The sequence below is a fragment of the Thermobia domestica genome, chromosome 1 (assembly GCF_964235325.1).
Source record: "Thermobia domestica chromosome 1, izTheDome1.hap1.1, whole genome shotgun sequence".
Taxonomy (NCBI): Eukaryota; Metazoa; Arthropoda; class Insecta; order Zygentoma; family Lepismatidae; genus Thermobia; species Thermobia domestica.
The window spans coordinates 122,628,196-122,648,378 of record NC_137454.1 but is presented as its reverse complement, the minus strand read 5'-3'; the positions used below and the strand labels follow the sequence as shown (position 1 = coordinate 122,648,378).

Genomic DNA, 20,183 nt, shown 5'->3' with positions numbered 1-20,183 from the left:
CATTTGAGTGTATGATCAGGGCCGGTTCGAGACATTTCTTAAGTGTAAGCAAACGATATTACGGCGCCTCACTTAAATGATAATAAACGAGTAGAAAGTTGTAATAATCAAAAATTCTTCAAATGATTGTTACAATTGCAAATTTCTGTAATGTCTGTAATCTCCCTGTGAATATTAACGAAAAATTGGGAAATTATAACTAATTGACTGTGGATGAATACTGAACAAAGTTCCACTTTTAATAGCTAATAACTTTTTTAAAAAAATAAATAAGCAAAGAGGCAACTATGATATATACAGGGTGAGTCAAAATAAGTGTTACAAGCCAATATCTCGCGAACTATACATCATATATAAAAAATATTAAGAAACAATGTACAATACAAAGGGGCCTAAGAAATGAGTCAAACATTAGGTTTCCCCCGCCCCCCATATTGGGGGGAGGGGGGTGAACGTGGAATTTTTTAATGGGAACATAGGTCGAGTGATACCTCGTTCGAAAGAGCTTGAAAAATTGAACGATTTTTGTAGGAAACAATTTTTGATATGGGGCACCGTTTTCAAGATGGGCCCCAAAAATGGTCCTGTATCCGATAAAATTCCCAGTACTTATAAATCGGAAACGGCTAAGTAGAAAAACATGAAACAAAAAATGAAAAAGGTAAACGCCATAGGCAACGTGGAATGGTGTTGTCGTGGTGCCCCAGGGCCCCCTTCATGGGGCCCCGGGACCAATTTTAAAATTTCAAATCTGAATATAAGTGAACACTCAGTTTGAACACTGCACTTTCTATCTGAATGTGGAACCATTTCCGGCGGCCATTTTGAAACAGGCCTGCCCGAAATCAAAATAATTTTTTTAATAAGCTGTTTGGTTTTCCATAATCTATCAAACAAGGTATCACTCAACCTACAGGTATATTCCCATTTGAAATTTTGAAATAGGTCCCGGGGCCCCATGATTAGGGCCCTGGGAACACCACGACAACATCATTCCACTTTGCCTATGATGTTTTCGTTTTTCATTTTTTGTTTAATCGTTTACTACTCATACGTTTCCGATTTATAAGTACTGGAAGTTTTATCGGATACAGGACCAATTTTGGGGTCTATCTTGAAAACGGTGCCCCATATCAAAAATTGTTTCCCACAAAAATTGTTCAATTTTTCAAGCTCTTTCGAACGAGGTATCACTCGACCTATGTTCCCATTTAAAAATTTCACGTTCACCCCCCTCCCCCCAACATGGGTGGCGGGGGAAACCTAATGTTTGACTCATTTCTTAGGCCCCTCTGTATTGTACATTGTCTCTTAATATTTTTCTTATATAATGTATAGTTCGCGAGATATTGGCTTGTAACACTTATTTTGACTCACCCTGTATATTAGGGATGGGCAAAACCGGTTTATATAAAAACCGGAAACCGGTTTCTAGAAAAACCGATATTTCGGTTTTCTTCAAAACCAGTTCGGTTTTTCACCGAAATCGGTTTCGGTTTTCTCCAAAAACCGGTTTCGGTTTTCTTCCAAACCGGTTCAGTTTCGGTGAAAACTTTTGGAAAACACATAAAACTATTTCTGTGGAAACGGAATCGGTTTCGAGAACACTGTTCGGTCAGAAATAGAACAAATTTCGGAAAAAACCGGAACCGGTTTTGAAGAAAACCGAAATGGTTCCGGTGAAAAACCGAACCGGTTTTGGAGATAACCGAAACCGGTTTCGCTGAAAATCGAACTTGAAATGTTTAAAATGAAACGAAGTGTTACTTTCTTCCATTAGCCAGAGTTATTCAAGTATTACGTATATTTTAGTCATTTTAGTGGACCTTCTCCTTCCTAATTAAACAAACGTAAGCAGATGATTTACGCCCTCCCTCTGGTAAGCAAAATCACGCTGTAACTTGTCGCTAAAAGAACACCGTCTTTTGAGTGGCATTGCGAAAAAAAATCTTATTGCTAACAATGCATGAAACACACAACGCACTCCAAAACTCATAGAGCACTAACTGTTGCTCACTTAGACTAGTGACAAGAGGAGCACTTTAGTGACTAACAAGAAATTAGATTCCACACTGTGACAGCGGCGGCTTTAGGATTTTAATTTTGGGTAGGCCCATTCCCTCGCTTATGGGTATATATACACATTTGATTAATGACAATAGGAAATTACTTTTACAGCAGTAGTTGATGCTATTCGCTAAATAATTATCTACCACTAATATAAATAGTGAAAAATATATTTACGGGACAATCCATGCCAAGTGATCGAGAAAAAAGTAAATTGCCGCACGACCTTTTTTTAAAAAAAATAATTTTTTCATGAATGTTTATACTATATCAAGGTACTTTAAAACTACAAATTAATTATTTTTCAAAACATCTTGTAGCGACGCAGCGGCTACCGCCATTTTGTTTTCTTGATTTCAGGCGTTTACGTTGTTTTGAATATCTCAGTATGTATTTGTCCTAGCAAATTGAAAATTGTTGGACGTGTCCAACTTGTGCAGAGCTAAGACTTTGTCCTCTTAACATTTTTGCCTAAAACAACTTGAGAGGGGTGAAATCAGTAGCAACATTTTTGGACATTGAAGACATGTTTGGGAAGAGGAAGAAACTGACGTAGATGTCTAAATTTGTGTGTGCGTGTAGTCCGGGGTCATAAGTTTATACTCAAAAATTTGCATACCTGTATCTGCTCCAAAAGGCCTTAAAAAATTTCGTAAAGTTGGGGAATTATGCTAATTTGCCATATTTCATTGTCCAATATCTCCAATGGACCTGGATTTTTTTTAAAATCTGAAAGTTTGGGAATAGTTACTTCTTTAGCATACCATAACACACAACAAAGCGCGTTTTGTGTTTTTGAACAGAAGGGGATCAAAGTATGAAGGAATGACGTCAGACAGTAGGAGGTGTTTTGTTCACAAATTCAACTGGAAATTCGTTGATGTGTAATAAAATATAGTAGGATGAATGGCTTGTCCAGTTAAGGCTCTCAAGCTCCTTCCTTTCCTCTAGTTGTGATTCACTGTCTTATCACTCACAGCAGGACTGGTAAAGAATGCCTCTATCAACAGAAGGTGAGAAAAGCCAAAATGCACACTTGGCAAAAAGTCCGTAAGTACTTGTTTCTCTTGCTGCTTTGCTATAACCATGATATTTAAACATGATTATGCTTGTTTCAACTGTTAACTCATACAGGAGGCTGTTGTCCTTTCGTTTGATCTACAAGGATAGGTTGATAAGTTCTCAGCCTACCCAGGTTCAAACAAAGCTAGATATAAAAGTTACATATGTTTATGAGGCTTATAATTTGTGAAGCTACTGTGCAAAATTTGGTTTGACTAAACCAATTTTATTTTATTTTTTTTTTCAGATCCAAAATGAGGATGTCAGCCCACGTCTCAGAAATTAGTAAATTTGAACACCCTGCATTCATCAAGTACTTCTTCCTAAAGAGACTCTCGCCAAAGGAAAACTACAACACCTTGTCACGACAATGGAGGACAAGGCACCATCGTATGCCACTGTGAAGAAATGGGCTGTGAACTTCAAACGTGAGCAGTTTGGTCTGAACAATGATCCACGGTGTGGCAGACCACTTTCAGTGACCTCTCCTGAGATGATTGATGCCATTCACCGGATGATTCTCGACAATCGTCGAATCCCGCTCAGACAGATAGAGGACACATTGGGAATTAGTCATGAACGGGTGTGTAAAGTTATCCATGAAGACTTGGGTGTGAGGAAGGTCGCGGCAAAATGGATTCCGAAACTTTTGAACGCAGATCAGAAGCGTGAACGGGTGGAGGCAAGTAAGGCAGTTCTGTCCCGATTTTAAGAAGATAAGGCTTTTTTTTTTTTTTTTTTTTTTTTTTGCAACGGCTGGTAACAGTGGACGAAACCTAGTTATATTTCTACGATCCCACGACGAAACTGCAATCGGCGGAATGGCGCCCAGCAGTTCTCCACATCCGAAGAAGGCTAGGACACAGCGCTCCTCTGCTAAGGTCCTTGCTGCGGTCTTCTGGGATTATGAAGGAATTCTATCTCAGGATTATCTGAAATCGGGTGGAACCAACAATGCAACTTCTAGGTAAACTGAAAGCAGCACTAAAGGAAAAGAGACGTGGAGAGCTGTCAAAAGGGGTAATCTCCCTCCAGGACAATGCGTCCTCACACAAGGCACGTCTGACATTGCAAAAATTGGAGGACCTACGGTTTCAAATACAGGAACATACACTTTATTCTCCTGATTTGGCTCCATTAGACTTTTATCTCTTTCCTAAATTGAAAATGTTTTAAAAGGGAATGCATTTCAATGAAGCCGATGACGTCGTTTATCAAACAGAGGCCTGGTTTGCAGAGCATTCATCCGACTTCTATTTGTTTGACCTGCAAGCACTGCAGCAGCGATGTGAAAAGTGCATTACACTACAAGGGGAATATGTTGAATAAAAACACCAAGCTTTGCTTCCTATCTACATGTTTTCTTGGTGAGGCGGAGATCTTATCAACACACCCTCGTACATTCTCCAGTCAGTGAGCACTCGCTCATTGTAAACACTGACTGGGGAATGCAAATTTAACGAAATGACAACAGTCTCCTGCATGAGTTGACAGTTAAAACAACAATAAACAAAATTGAATATCATTGATATAGCAAGCAGCAAAAGAAATGAGTACTTACGGACTTTTTTTTTTTGCCAAGCATGCATTTTGATTTTCTCGCCTTCTGCTGATAGCGGCATTCTTCACCAGTGCTGCCATGTATGGGTTATAAGACAGTGAGTCACAACTACCTTATACCGTAAACGTCGCAACACCTAGTGGCCCACTTGCCGATAAATATCGATCATCGCTATAGCGACGCGTCGAAGAACTGCCGCTAGTGTGCCACTGACGGCAGGGTTTCGTCGAGTTGAAAGAGATATCTAGAGTCGGAGTATTGAAGTTACCACCGCGTAGCAGCGAGGACATCAATTTGGTCCGCGCTTCTTCAATTCGTCGCGGAGAATCGCGAAGGGACAAACACGAACTATCACCAGTCATGTACATGCGGTTATTGTTATATATTATTTTTCCTGACGAATTGTTACTAAAGTGAGCTACGGGGGTCAAGAATAACCCCTGCCTCTACATCATGAAGTGAAAAATCTTGAGATGAGTGGGTATAATTGTATGAATTTAGATTACAACTGTAGCCGATCACTTGAAAGTGAACATGGAAGAACAAAGAAATAAAGTAAATAGACGCACGTCATTTCGTTATAAAATTACATTGCGAACGGATTTAATCTAATCTCAAATGATTATCGTCAAATATACACGGTTACAGGAGCACTCTGATTGGCTAAATTAGAAATACTTCAACGATTTATTCCTCTACAAGGGACGTTTTCTCCATCGCCTCCGTGGCGAAGTTGGAAGAGCACGCGCCTAGTAATCCAAAGGTTGATAGTTCGCGCCTACCCTGGGGCACTTTTTTTAAGAGTGTTTTTTAGACTCCCCTTAATGTAACAAATTACGCATATAGGTGATTTAACATATTTTGAGGGAGTAATTTTGTTGTTCATTGGGGTTTCATCGCGTCTCTGCCACTGGTGGGCCGCTGGTGGTATAATTTTAAAACGGAAGTGGGGCCACCGCGGATCGTCGCTACGGGGCCGCCAATTTTTGGCGAGATATCTCTAGTTGCCCAACGGTGGTCCTCCGACGCCTACGCCATGGGATAGAGGAAAGAAAGGAGCTTGAGAACCTTAACTGGACTAGCCATTCATCCTACAATATTTTATTACACATCAACGAATTTCCAGTTGAATTTTGTGAACAAACACCTCCTACAGTATGACGTCATTCCTTAATACTTTGACCCCCTTCTGCTCAAAAACACAAAACGCGCTTTGTTGTGTGTTATGGTATACTAAAGAAGTAACTATTCCGAAAATTTCAGATTTTTTTTTTTTTTTTATCCAGGCCCATTGGAGATATTGGACACTGAAATATGCAAATTAGCATAATTCCCCAACTTTACGATACTTTTTCAGGCCTTTTGGAGCAGCTACAGGTATGCAAATTTTTGAATATAAACTTATGACCCCGGACTACATGCGTACATAATTCAGACCTCTACGCCAGTTTCTTCCTCTTCCTAAACATGTCTTCAATGTCCAAAAATGTTGCTACTGATTTCACGCCTTTCAAGTTGTTTTAGGCAAAAATGTGAAAAGGGCAAAGATATAGCTCTCCACAAGTTGGACACGCCCAGCAATTTTCAATTTGCTAGGATAAATACATGCTGAGATATTCAAAACAACGTAAACGCCTGAAATCGAGAAAACACAAAATGGCGGTTGCCGCTGCGTCGCTACGAGATGTTTTAAAATATAATTAATTGCGGTTTTGAAGTACCCTGATATAGTATGAACATTCATGGAAAAATTAATTTTTTAGAGATGGTCGAGTTGCACATGTTTGATCACTAGAGACCAGATGTGTAGGCATCAAAAACCCTGAAAAATAGGCAGGCAAATAGGTACTAAAATGTAACTCGAAATAATGAAGATAAATATTCAATACAATTTAAAAAAAGGAATTCAAATCATAGATAATATTCAAAGAATATAGAAACATATCTGTGTTATATATATATATATATATATATATATATATATATATATATATATATATATATATAAAGCTTGGTGCCCAAATGCTTCCTTTCGGAGTTATAAACTGCCGAAAACATGAAAAAATGAAGTTTAAAAGTCCATAGCTCCAAAACTATAGGACCTAGGCTAGTCGGGTCACGATTTCACTTAGGAATTAATATAAGCACAATCCAAAATATACGTAACAATTTTTATAGAGGCAGTTTGGCTACGGGCATATAATTAGAAGCACTCACCAACTACCTCTATAAAAAATTGTTTGCCGAAGTGCCGCGGGATTTTAAAACATGGATATTTGGATAGGGGACATACAAGTTCTAAATCAAGTCTTGAGCCGACTACTGTGATTCCCGTAGTATTGGAGCTATGGACCTTTAAAGTTCATTCTTTTGTGTTTTAGGCAGCCTATAACTCCGAAAGGAAGTATTTGTGCACCCAGGTTGGTCTATATTTTTTTGTCTTATCTTAGTATCAGGAATCACCTCCCAAACGTTGCCGGTGTTGTTTTGAAACACCTTGTACGTTCTTGTGTTTACAAACACCTAATATATATATATATATATATATATATATATATATATATATATATATATATATATATACAGGGATATTCAAAAAGAAAGAACAGATTTCAAACATTTATTTCTTCCAAACTACAAAAGATAGAAACATGATTTCAAACGTTACTTGATTAAGAAAAGTTTACAATTTAAACAGCCCGGATAGAAGTTCCAATCATGGCCGCATTGGCGCTGTTGCTTGTTGTTTGTCTGTAGTGAAATGGCGGCGTCACCACAGAAGAAGTCTTTTTGTGTGCTACAATTGGCAAAACTTGAGTCCATTGTTGCAGTTCAGCGAGCATTTCGCCGTCAATTTAATAAACAACCGCCGCATCATAAGCAAATTTACGAGTGGCATCGAAAACTCGTAGAAGATTGTTGCATCTGCAAAGGGAAATGCACGGGACGTCCACGCACGTCGAACGAGAATGTCGAGCGTATTTTTACACTTTACGAAAGGAGCCCAAAGAAATCCACATCACGAGCACGCAAAGAACTTAACATTCTTCAACCAACGGTATGGCGGGTTCTCTTGAAGGTCTACGACATCGAATTGTTGAAGCTGTGAATTCGATAACTAGAGACCAGCTGAATCGTATGTGGCAAGAAGTGAGCCACTGTTTTGACATTTGTCGTGTAATGGCTCATATTGAATGAACACCATAATTACTAACAATCATGTTTCTATCTTTTGTAACTTGGAAGAAATAAATGTTTGAAATCTGTTCTTTCTTTTTGAATAACCATATATATGTATGTGTGTGTGTATCATATAAACTACATATTTTCCCAATGAAGGCTCATTTTAAAGCAAATGCATGGAATAGGCAACATTAGGCTCTAAACCAATTACTTAGGCAGTAAGGGGCAAAATAGGCAGAATAGGCAAAATAAATTTGGCTTAAATCGAAACTATAACCCCCCATATAAACTTCAAAGCGTTATTTTTGATCATATCTTTGATATTAAAGAATAGGCATTATGTCTGACATCCGGTCTCTATTGATCACTTACAAGTAAGGGACCATATGGTTGCGCGCAAATCAGATGCAGACATACGCCATCTGATTGAGCATGAAAAGATATGGAGAACACAGAAATTTAAGGTGCTAAGGGCCATAGGGAGCGTAGCGAGGAAAGAGGAAACATTGAATGTCGGCAAAATTGAAGAAACTCAGGAATGACGGGAAAAGTTAATTTCGTGCAAACAGGGAAAGAAAGTCAACCAAAAGAAAGAAAGTAAACATAACAAGGGCATCAAGGACGAAGAAAGATCATAATCAGGGTTGCCATCCGGACCGCAGTGTTGCCAGCGCTGCATAACATTGATATGGAAGATATAGCACAGTATAGGAATTCATGCACAAGGAAAAATGTTAGTAACACAAAAGTCAAGTGAAAAGACTGTACACGTGCGTAAAAAGGTTTAACGTAGTCGTGAGTGAATATTACACCCGCGTGAATACAGATGGAGGAAAATAGAGAACAGTACGCACCATTTATAGTTTAATTGCAGTTGACGTGAAGATCACGAATGAATGCGTGGTCAACAAACAAACATTTCTCGCAGTGAGCACAGCGGATGAAAGCAAGCATTTTGCGTCTCTGCAGCATTCCTCTGTGAATCCTTTTTCAAAGCAATATGCGGAAGGTGTTTCAAACTGTCCAGGATATTCATTGGAGTAGCCACATTTGAAAAACGCAAAGCGTATCATCTTTTGGATTCGCCTAGAAGAAAACTGGTAATGAACAAATGACTGAAGGCGGAGAAAGTTTTCACGTTGCCACACATTAATACTGGAGAACACTAACGTATCTGTGATTAACTTCACCATGTTTTTGAATGGACGAAAGAAGAACACATCAGCAGGTTGTATAAGGCCTGTATATTTCGGAGGAATCATCTTTTTGTAGAACTGAACACCGTCAGGAACTGTCATGTTGTAAAGAGTGTCATCCTTGTTTGGAGTCCAGGAGTCAACCAAAGCAAAACCCGATCCTTACCCTGAAGATCGGGCCACAAAACTTCTTCCAGGAAGATTTGCAAGTCCTGTTTGGTCATATTCGCTGATCTGCTTGCATATGCTTTCACATTGGGGAATTCAACGACCATGCGCGCAAGTTACCACTGGGTTCTGAAACAATAACATACATGTGTGGAAGCAATGTACCGTCCATCCCAATCACCGACATAATCATATAGGAATGCGTCATTGCGGTAACTGAATCTACGGCACCAAAAATTGGGTTGCTTCCTTTAATGGCAAGGATTCTGCCTGAATGCAACTCTTTAGCAAATCTCGAATGATCTGTATTAAGGACCTGCTCTGGAGTCAACTCGTGCTCTACAATGAAAGACTCGATCTCGTTAACAAAGTATGTGGCGGATGCTTGAACTGCAGCAGTATCAACGGCGACTCTTGTACTAACTTTATGAGTAATCTTGCGCGAAACCAGTTTGTTTTTTCGTTTGAAGCGCGTGACCCATGATCTGGACGCTGTGAATGATAATGTGTTGTGTGGATCAATTTCTTAATATTCATGGCCCAGATACGTATTGTGCGGTCGTGAATAATTACATTGCATTGTCTCATTGCGATGAAATGCTCGAGTACAGCATTATTTAAGCGTTTCTGTAAGGAGTGCCGGCGTTTGCAAGATGTTGTGAGTGTCTTTTCAAATTTTTGTAAGACTGTTTTATTTTTTATTTTGCGTTTTTGTGCCATAACGCTAGTGAATTTTACACGTGGTGACATATCGATCGTTAACCCAGGAGGACACAGTTAAAGGGGGGGGGGGGCTCCGGCTCTGTCGGCTGCTTGGTCCAGATCTTGTATGCATCGGTCAAGTAGTTGTCCGGGAATTTTGTGAACTGTTTCTTTGGTGGAGATGGAGCATAAGATGACGACCCACTGCTTTCGTGGTGGGTTGGTGGACTTCGTTCTGCTTGCAACATTGTTTCTTCTGCTAATGCTGTATCATCACCGAAACCACTTTCAATGTCCTCAACATCTGTCCCATCTTCATCCATCACTAATGTATTAAACTCATCTACAACACTTTCTTCATTCCACAACTGTGTTTTAATCTTCTCTGTAACGATAAGTTCCTCCTGCGTTGTGTTTCTTGTGAAATGCCGAAAACATCTGCTAACAACTTCACAACTACAGATTGTCGCATTTTGCACCCATATGATGCGCCTAGTAAATCGCACTCGTGCTTCCTGGATAATAAACAGAGTTGCTTCAACATATGACGACAACGTCTCACAATCTTTGTGCTCTATCTACGTTCAAATCACTCGCTTCTCCTATTCCAATAGCAGATCAATATTGATCTAGTGTGGTATTTTTCTAATATATCATTAACAAAACCACACGCAACAAGTGTACAAATCAGTTTCCAAAGTATCCCCGCACTCGGTTCAATGCCACTTCCTGACTGCCCTTTGTGGTGGCACACACAGAACATAATCTTCGCTCAACACTTGTACTTATACAACAACAAGCACTAGTTGTGTCTCGCGCCTTGAAGTCCCACACTCTCTGCTCACTCCCTACAAATGCGCCCCCTATCTACGTAGTTGCCTGTGGCCCATAGCATGACAAATTACTTCGTACCTCTTTTATTTTGTAGTTCCACGCCATCTGATTTCTTCTTCTCTCATAAGATCACTGCTTGGACAATCTCGAAGAAAAACCATGAGTACACATGTGAAAAACATGTGCACATTGTATTTTATGAACAAAAAAACGTTCGGTAAGCTCTTATAGCGATTGCCATGGAAACAAACAAAAAATGTCCCCCTGTTTTGGAGGCGTCCATACACTTGTCTCCCACCGAGTTTGGTGACATATATCCTACCTACGGCGAGGCGGCGTTTGCGGTTTTTTGCCTACGAAATCAGCGAATACGCAATAAACACTGCATCGTCAATTACCCGGGTCTTCTTCCAGGCTATTTATTTTTCTAGTCAAGGATAAAATCAGGGGTTTATATCTTTAATTCCGAGGCCACATTGGCACTTTCGGTGAGACTAGGACAGATGAGGCAAGCAGGTTTGGTCCGTGCTACCATATATCATCCCGACATTCGCCTTGTGCAACGACGGCTTATAAGGCACAATATGCAGGATGGCCAGCTGATTTTTTTCTCTATTAATATCCATGCTGGACCGATAGTGTCCCGGATGGATGAGTGGTTAAGCTCTTCGCTTTGTATTCAAGGGGTCCCGGGTTCGATTCCCGGTGGGGACAAAAGGTTCGGATCCCTCGTTAAAATGTAGCTCTCGTCCTTTATACGTCATTATCATTCCATGGAAGGCAATAGCAAACCACCATGGGTTCATCCAGCCCAGAGACCTTCAGCTCAAAACCTGCCTTCGAGCAGAACACCGATCATCATCATCATCATGGAACGATGCTCCCAAACACTTTCGTTTTTGTGTTATCATGTGTACCCCCTTCACTTTCATGTCTATGTTTGTCCTCCCTTATGTACATTATTCACTCACGACTATCGTTAAACCTTTTTACGCACGTGTACAAAGTCATTTTTCAATTGACTTTTGTGTTACTAATATTTTTCCTTGTGCATGAATTGCTATACTGTGCTATACCTTCCATATCAATGTTATGCAGCGCTGGCAACACTGCGGTCCGGATGACAACCCTGATTATGATCTTTCTTCGTCCTTGATGCCCTTGTTATGTTTACTTTCTTTCTTTTGGTTGACTTTCCTTCCCTGTTTGCAAGAAATTAACTTTTCCCGTCATTCTTGAGTTTCTTCAATTTTGCCGACATTCAATGTTTCCTCTTTTCTCGCTCCGCTCCCTATGACCCTTAGCACCTTAAATTTCTGTGTTCTCCATATCTTTTATGGCGTATGTCTGCATCTGATTTGCGCGACAACCATATGGTCCTTTACTTGTTAGAATGGATTGACTTTTAGGTCTACTCTTTATTGTATCCTTTAGCGTTTATATATTTTTCAATTTTTGGGGGGTAGGCCCGTGTCTACCCGGCCTATCCACTAAAGCCGTCACTGTACTGTGACACAGTGGTGGCTCAGAAGGGGCAACGGAAATGTGTGACCATTGTTGCGTAAAAAGAAGGAAAAAGATATCTGCCCCAAATAATTCAAAAAATATGTTTCCCCACACCTTATAAGCTTCTACTTACAAAAATACTCTAGCATTTTCCCATTGTTTTTTTTTTTTGTTCAGTTTTATTAATTAAAACAATATATTTTTTCTTGGATGGTCAGCGAAAAATTACCAGAAATATCGATCATTGATTATTGATTAAAATATTTCAGAAGCAAGATGCAGATTGCAACAGGATAACAATAAGAATAAACAGTAAAACATTTTGTCCCTGGCCCAGTGAAACGAATGCTGCGTTCAATGTCAAAATAGTTAAATCGTGAATTTAATTAAATCCATAATTTATGTATCCAAGTTTTTTCAACTTTTGAATTGCTATACTCAGAAGTTGAAGAGAATAATTATATACCTAACCTTGTGAAAAAAGCGAACTATGATATTCCCATCCTTTATTCTTCCCTGAAATCCGGGGCATTTAAGCGCCCCGAGAAATATTTTTGGGGACACAGATCTCGATTCCGTGACGGTCCTGGATTTTCCGGGACGAATGGGAACCCTAAGGTATGTTATGCTTCATTAAAACCATATTTACGTAGTATTTTCTAGTGATATGATTATGGTAATTGCCTTAATTTCTCGTTTTCTTTGTTAAAAACACTTTTCTGGCTTTCAATTTAGCAAAGAAAAAAATATTATTGCATCCGTTAAAATATCAAATAATACTTTTCATAAAGTGGATACTTTCAAGTATCTAGGATCAATACGAACAGACGAAAATCATATTCACGAAGAAATTAAATGTCGACTAAAACCAGGGAATTCGTGTTATTATTCCGTTCAAAATCTCTTACCGTCGCGAATTCTGTCAAGAAATCTGAAGCTCAAAGTACATAAAACGATAATCATGCCTGTTCTATGCAGTTGCAAAACATGGTCCGGAGATTTGTGTTTCTTTAATTTCTTTATAGCAGTTTCTACTTCTATTCGGTTGGGTTCTGGAATATACGGTTCTGCGGTGTGTATCTCCTTTTCTCCACGCACACTAGTTTTCGGTTGCGTGTTAAGCAAATCGTCAAAGAAATCTTTCCATCTTTTTAAGATGCTATCCGTGTCAGTGAGAACTGTACCGTCAGATTTCTTTAATATATAAGCACGAGGTTGATAGCCTTTCCTAAATTCGTTGATTCCCTTATACATGTCCCGGATGTTTTGGATTTCGGTGGAATTGCTTGAAACTATGATATGTTGTAGATATTGTGATTCTGAAGAAAAATTTTAAAGCGCACAACTACCACTCACTGATCATTTGGCCACTACGAGGCCACTTTTTTGAAAGCAATCGAAGGTAGTGATGTTCTGGATTTCGGTGAAAATGACTGAAAGTGTGATATCGCTATTTCCTGGCCTGATGCTAGTAATCTTACTTGCTGTAACCTGTCTGAAGGATATATATATATATATATATATATATATATATATATAGATAGATAGATAGATAGATAGATAGATAGATAGATAGATAGATAGATAGATAGATAGATATAGATATAGATATATATAATGTATTTCGCTAACGGAAAAATACTTAAAGCAACAGGTTTTAATCCTACTTTTTACTTTTCTGATTTCTGGTAAAATCCCTCTTTATTATTTGTATATTTTCGAATAACTCAAAAAGAGATATGATCTTATTTATACATACACACATATAAAGCACAAGTGAGTAAATTTGAGCAGCGAGAAATATATTAAAGGGTTAAGTATGTGAAACTTCCGTTCATTGTTATTATAGACTAGCAGAATACCTGTTTTTCGCACGGGGAGAATACGTTTCATTTTGGACACAAAGGGCACAAAAACTGTCACAATGAACTTATGGAGCCCCAAAACTATGAATTCGGCATTAATATCGACAATTTTCAATTATCTTTACATGTCACCATCCCCCCTTAGAGTACTAATGGGGCTGAATTTGAATTTAAACGGCTGGAACTGTCACTGTTCGTTTCAGCGACCCCGAAAATTATGGATCCGACAATAATATCTGTCATTTCCCCCTCTCCCCTTCCTTCAAGTTTCACCTTCAAAGTGAAATGATAAAAATCATCCCGAACCTCATCTATGTTGAAAATTTTATCGAGGTCGGTCTGATGATTCAAGAGTTATTAGGGCTAAGTTAGAAACATAGTCACTTTCATTTTGGTCGCACTAGAAAACATACATACAGGAAAAATGAAATGAAATCTTTGAGTTTTACGTCCCACGGTTATGCCGGTTAGGCTAAAGGAGACGGTGATGATGAGTAATGAATGAAATGGTGGAATGAAGAAACTGGGGGGAAACGGGAGAACCCCGAGGAAACCCACGCACGCGGTGTTTGTCCACCACATTACATACAGGATTTTGTATCTAAAGTTTATATAAGTGTCTATATTAGAATATTAAATAATAGTAATTATATGTTTTAGTGCATGAGTATTAGTGAAATTTGCCTACTGTTCTTTTTCTCAAGAAGTAATTTGGTTAAAATCAACAAAACCTCAACAGATCAAAGAGCATATTAAGAACTCAGTTTCATCCGAGAGACCTACGTATTTGTTGCAACAAACACTTCATTATGGTAGGCTTGTACGTAATTGTAAAAGTTCTATAATTAATGCACATCCACGAATAAACGACATAAGAGAAATGAGTGCCGAATATTAATTTTCAACTAGCTGAATCTGCGCTCTCTACACAGCGCATCATTCACATATGAGCATGAACCTGCATGTCATTCATTATATCTGTACATGTCCCTTTACAGATACAAGTGAAAGACGCCTTCTTAAAAATAGGCAAGGGGTATCATAAAGGGGATTTTTTTTCGATTATTTTTTTCAATATCTCGCACCGTTCCCAAGATTTGAGCCCACTTCTGGTTTTAATTTCTAATTCATATATTACCATTGTTTTCTTTTTTTTTTTGCATGAAGTATGTATACACGCACAATTAATTATGCTAGTGATATATGGTGTTCATGGGGTAAAACACTCCAAACAATAAAGATTCATCTTAGACTGGAGAAATGGTTATCCTTCGTTTTTCATTATCATTTGGCCATGAAACAAACGCCTGATATATATATATATATATAACCCCTATATACAACTACGTGATGTTGGAATATATAACTCGTAGAGTACGATGTTTACTTTTTTTTAAAATTTCAGTACTTCCAGTGTACCCCTAAAAATGTAATAAAGAACTAATGGCCATGTTTTTTTTAAATATTCAATTACAACTGGATAATTTACACAAAATTTGGAATCGACCAGTGAAAACGGCGTTTCTAGCTCATTTGGGTTTCTAGATCTCATTGTCGATTGGAGACAAAGATAGAAATTTTTCTGTGGGGACAAACATAAAAACCTAGTACTTTAATATATAGGTAATAATTGGAATAGTTTTATTTTTGAGTTTTTTTTAAATATTCGCAATATTGAAATTTCTGAACTTATATTTTTCCCACGTTTGAAAAAAAAAAGATTTCATTACTAGTAAAATTACCCTAATACAAATTTATTTTCAATTTTTCCGGAAAGAAATCGAAATAAAAACCGGTATTTTACCAACAGGTTCAAATTTCCCGGAAATCTTACAATACTAGTTCAGACACACTTGTACTTTGCCCAGCATTAAAGTCTGAAGTTAGTTCCGACATAGTTTGCTGCCTACCCTGTTTTATCAGTCTGCCCAGCCCACGACGTCCGACATGTGTGATGAGGTGGGGGCACCCAACCCTCGGCGTTTGGACGTCGTTTCCCCTTGGTTTCGCCACTTGTAAAATACACTCCACAGCACTCCTCGGACACCCGACAAGTCCTGCAGTTTCCGAAATCTTGTACCGACTGTTTCTGAGTGAATACTTTCTTAAAAATAATCTTAAAAATTATAGAAAAATTTTCGAGACATTCGAGTAGAGTCGAGATTTTTACGAGCTGTCTCGACTCGAAAATTTGAGTCGAGAAATGCGTTTGTCTCGACTCGTCTCGAATTTTACAAAGTGTGTCTCAACTCGAATTCGAGTCTAGATTCGAGACTTGGACTTGACGTGTTTTTGCCCCAAAGTCTTCAATTGTAAAGTAGGTTAATAAAACAGTTCTCCATTCTAAGATGAATCTCTATGGTTGGGATCGTGTTTTCCAAAGAACACCATATATTAATGTCAATATTGCTGTGTATGTAATGCAGGGATGCAAATAAGCAACAAAATTGAACTAGCCCAAGACAAAAAGTTACTAGCCCAGATCCCACAATAGAAATCATTTACTTACCTGCGGTATGATATTAAATATTCACCCGGATCGCCCCTTGCGAGTGGTTATTTGCATCCCTGATGTAATGTGTTATTTCTTTATATACTGTATGTTTAGAGAAATAAAAATACTGACCACCCATGAATCAGGAAATGCTTGAAAGTAGTTGAAAATATCAAATCTAGAACAACTGCTGGAAGTAAGTTTCTAAGAAAAAAACTAATAGTTATGGAACACAAACATATAACTATTTCTACACTTGTTGATACAATTCAAAGAATGCGAAAATAATTTCTGTCGTGTTTCCTTCTTTGGAAATTAAAAGTTATGGTAAAGAAGAAGTGTAATGTAAATCAAGACCAACCCAGAAACCGATGACGTAGCCTGAACTTGAAGTACGTTTCGTGATATTTTCCTCATTAAGGAACGTCTATGTAACTTGTTTTTGAGTTAAATAAGGGAATTTCGAGTAAGTCATTAAGACACTCACATAAGCATTAGTTTTTTTCTGTACATTCTTCCATGAAACGATTTTAACTAGGTATTAGTTTGGGTGGAGGATGAAGTGGCGTAGTAGGTGAGTGGTGATGATGAAAAACCATCATTCTATCATGTACTTCGTGAGATAACATGAGGCCAAGGCAAGTGGATCCATCATATACGTGATGAGGATGAACAACTTCATGAAAATGTTGCCTCCCATTAAAAATGTATTTCTGTCGTATTACCACAAACTATATATTTTTTTTTTGAAGTTCATAATATGCCTGAGGAATCCTTTACACCACCTTCTTGTGTTCTTGACGATACGATTCTTATTAACGAATATTTCAGTGACAATCTTCTGATCCTGTGTCATATTCCTGGTGTTACAGTGTTTATACCTAAACAAGCACATCCTACAAATGTTAATCACTATCGATCGATAACTCTTCTCAATTGCGATTACAAGTTGCTTGCTTGTTGTTTGAACAATAGACTCCTACCATATATTGGTATTCTCGCTGGACCATTTCAGTATGCACGAGGAGGTGAAAAGGAAATTTACCATGTGCTACAAACTCTGCGTGATGTTATTACAAATTACCAGTCTCAAAATACTAGTCATGCTTTGCTTGCCTTAGATTTCAACCAGGCATTTGATCATGTAAATCACAATTATTTGTGGTCTTTGTTGCAACATATGGGAGTCGAAGATTTATTTATTCGTTGGATTCGAGTTTTGTATGATGCAGCTCAGTCGAAACTAAAAGTCAATGGATTTCTGTCAACTCCCATTGCTATAAAACGCGGTGTTAGGCAAGGCTGTCCATTAAGTATGACTCTATTTATAATTTCTATATGTCCTTTACTATACAGCATCAATCAACGTATACAAGGTATTCATATCTGTACTGTTCCTATCAAAGTGTGTAGTTTTGCTGATGACGTAAATGTGTTTCTGCGAGACCCACAGGATTTAGAACTAGTTGAAGAGTGTGTTCAAAAGTATTCAGAATATTCAGGTGCACTTCTTAATCGAGTAAAGACTAAACTCATGCCCTTAGGAAATGGTTCTACAAATTCATATAACCATTTTCAGAATGTAGTGCCGGTTATGAAAATATTGGGCATTTATTTTTCCCGTAAGTTGCATGACAGCATATCAAAAAATTTTAAAGATGCTTTTCTGAGGGTGAGATGTGTTTTACATAAACACCAAAATCGTCAGCTTTCGTTGATATCTCGTGCATATTTTGTGAATACATATGCCTTTTCCAAGTTGTGGTACATCTGTCAAATTTTGCCAGTGCCTAAACCTTATATTCATAAGTTTACAAGCATAGGTAACTGTTTTTTGTGGGACGGTATGATTTTTTGAGTACGCTATCCAGCTTCATGTTTGCCTTATCATGAGGGACTGAACTTGATACATGTTGAAAGTAAAATGAAAGCTCTATTTTAACATAGAGGATTCCAAAACATTCAAGGCATTGGAGATCAACTCAGCACTATATTGCTTTCATCTCGTCACTGCCAATGATAAAATATTACCAGCGTTTTTGCCTCTTATTCCTCCAGAATTTTGGTATTTTACAGACGTTCTATGTACTTACTTTTATTTGTCTGCCAGTGGTGCCCATCTTCCCTAACGTGTGAAATTTCTTTATACTCTGCTTTTACAACAACAAAACAGCCACCGTCATCACATAAACTTCACATTACCAAATGAAAATTGGAAACAGATCTGGAGGAACATTTCCTTCAACTTTATATCAACTTCAGCTCAGGGGTGGACTGGCTATGTAAAAAGGGCGCGGTCACATACTCTGGGAGGGCACCGTCTATCCAAGGCTTTCGCTTGTATGGAATATTCCCTCCTAATAAAAGGCAGTGCCGGGGGAGCTTCCCCCGGAAAATTAGTACACAAAAAACAACAAAGATTAAGTAGCTATTGCAGTTAATCACGATAGAATTATACAAATTCAACATTTTCATAAACAAACAAAGAGACTTTGAGTACTAAATATATTAGACCTATATAAATCTGCACACTAACTGAGACTACAAAAATCACCAGTTGTTTGAATTCTTCGGCTACATTTCTTAACAGCCTAATTATAACAAGATTTGAGTTAGCTTATGCTATTTTTCATACTTTTGTCCTTTTAAAGCTATGTTCATCATAACATTAACTTATTTATAATATATTTTTAAAACCGTTGATAAAAAGTATACATGAAACATTTACTACAAATTAACAAAACTAAATTTAGAATTATATACCTACCTAGCGAAAAAAGAAATTCAAAAACAAAACTGGAAAATGGAAGTAAAGTCACTGCTTTATGCTTGAAGGAGCCTTCGCATCTCCTTGCTTTTCTCACACATTTTGTCAATAAGATTGTTGTCTATTTTTGTCAGAATGTCTCTTTCTGAGTTCATCAAGAACAATGATTCCAGATGTTCATCTGTAAGTCTTAAACGGAGTCTTGTTTCTATGTATCAGCTTTGAAAATGCTCGCTCACAGGACACTAGTGTTGCCGGTAATGTAAGGAGATACTTACATGTATAAACTTTGAATAATTCTGTGTAGAGTCTTGAGTACATATTGTACTGCAGAATTACATTGAAGGCGCACTTAAAGCAAGAATTGCACTTCACTCCATCACATTTTAGCTATAGACCTTAAATCCATAATATCGTCAGTCGGCCCCAAATATTCCTCCTCATCCTCCATGAAATCTTCAAAAAACTTGTCCTCTTCAATCAAATCTTCAATCGTACGAACCTCAACAGCTTCTTGATTCTTTTCTTGGTTCTCATAAGAGGATTTTGAAAACTCTTCCGAAAACGAAAGAAGCTCTTCTTTAAGTTTTCCCTCTTCACAATCAGAAATTAATTCAGTGATTCTTTTCAGTGACAACGAAGCCAGACTTAAACTCTTGAACTTCTTAGGATCAAAACACTCGAAATCTAAGTATAAGCCTTGATTTTTAGCAAATCGTTCCTGCAAGCTGTTAGAAATTTGGTCTAGAACACAGTTGAAAACGGTTACTTCAAATCT

At 37.9% G+C, this 20,183-nt stretch overlaps 1 long non-coding RNA gene across 1 annotated transcript in view; it reads right to left on the bottom strand.

Moving 5' to 3' along the window:
- LOC145688562 (uncharacterized) overlaps positions 1-20,183 on the bottom strand; it is a 94,930-nt gene that overhangs the window by 16,776 nt on the left and 57,971 nt on the right. The window lies entirely within an intron of this gene.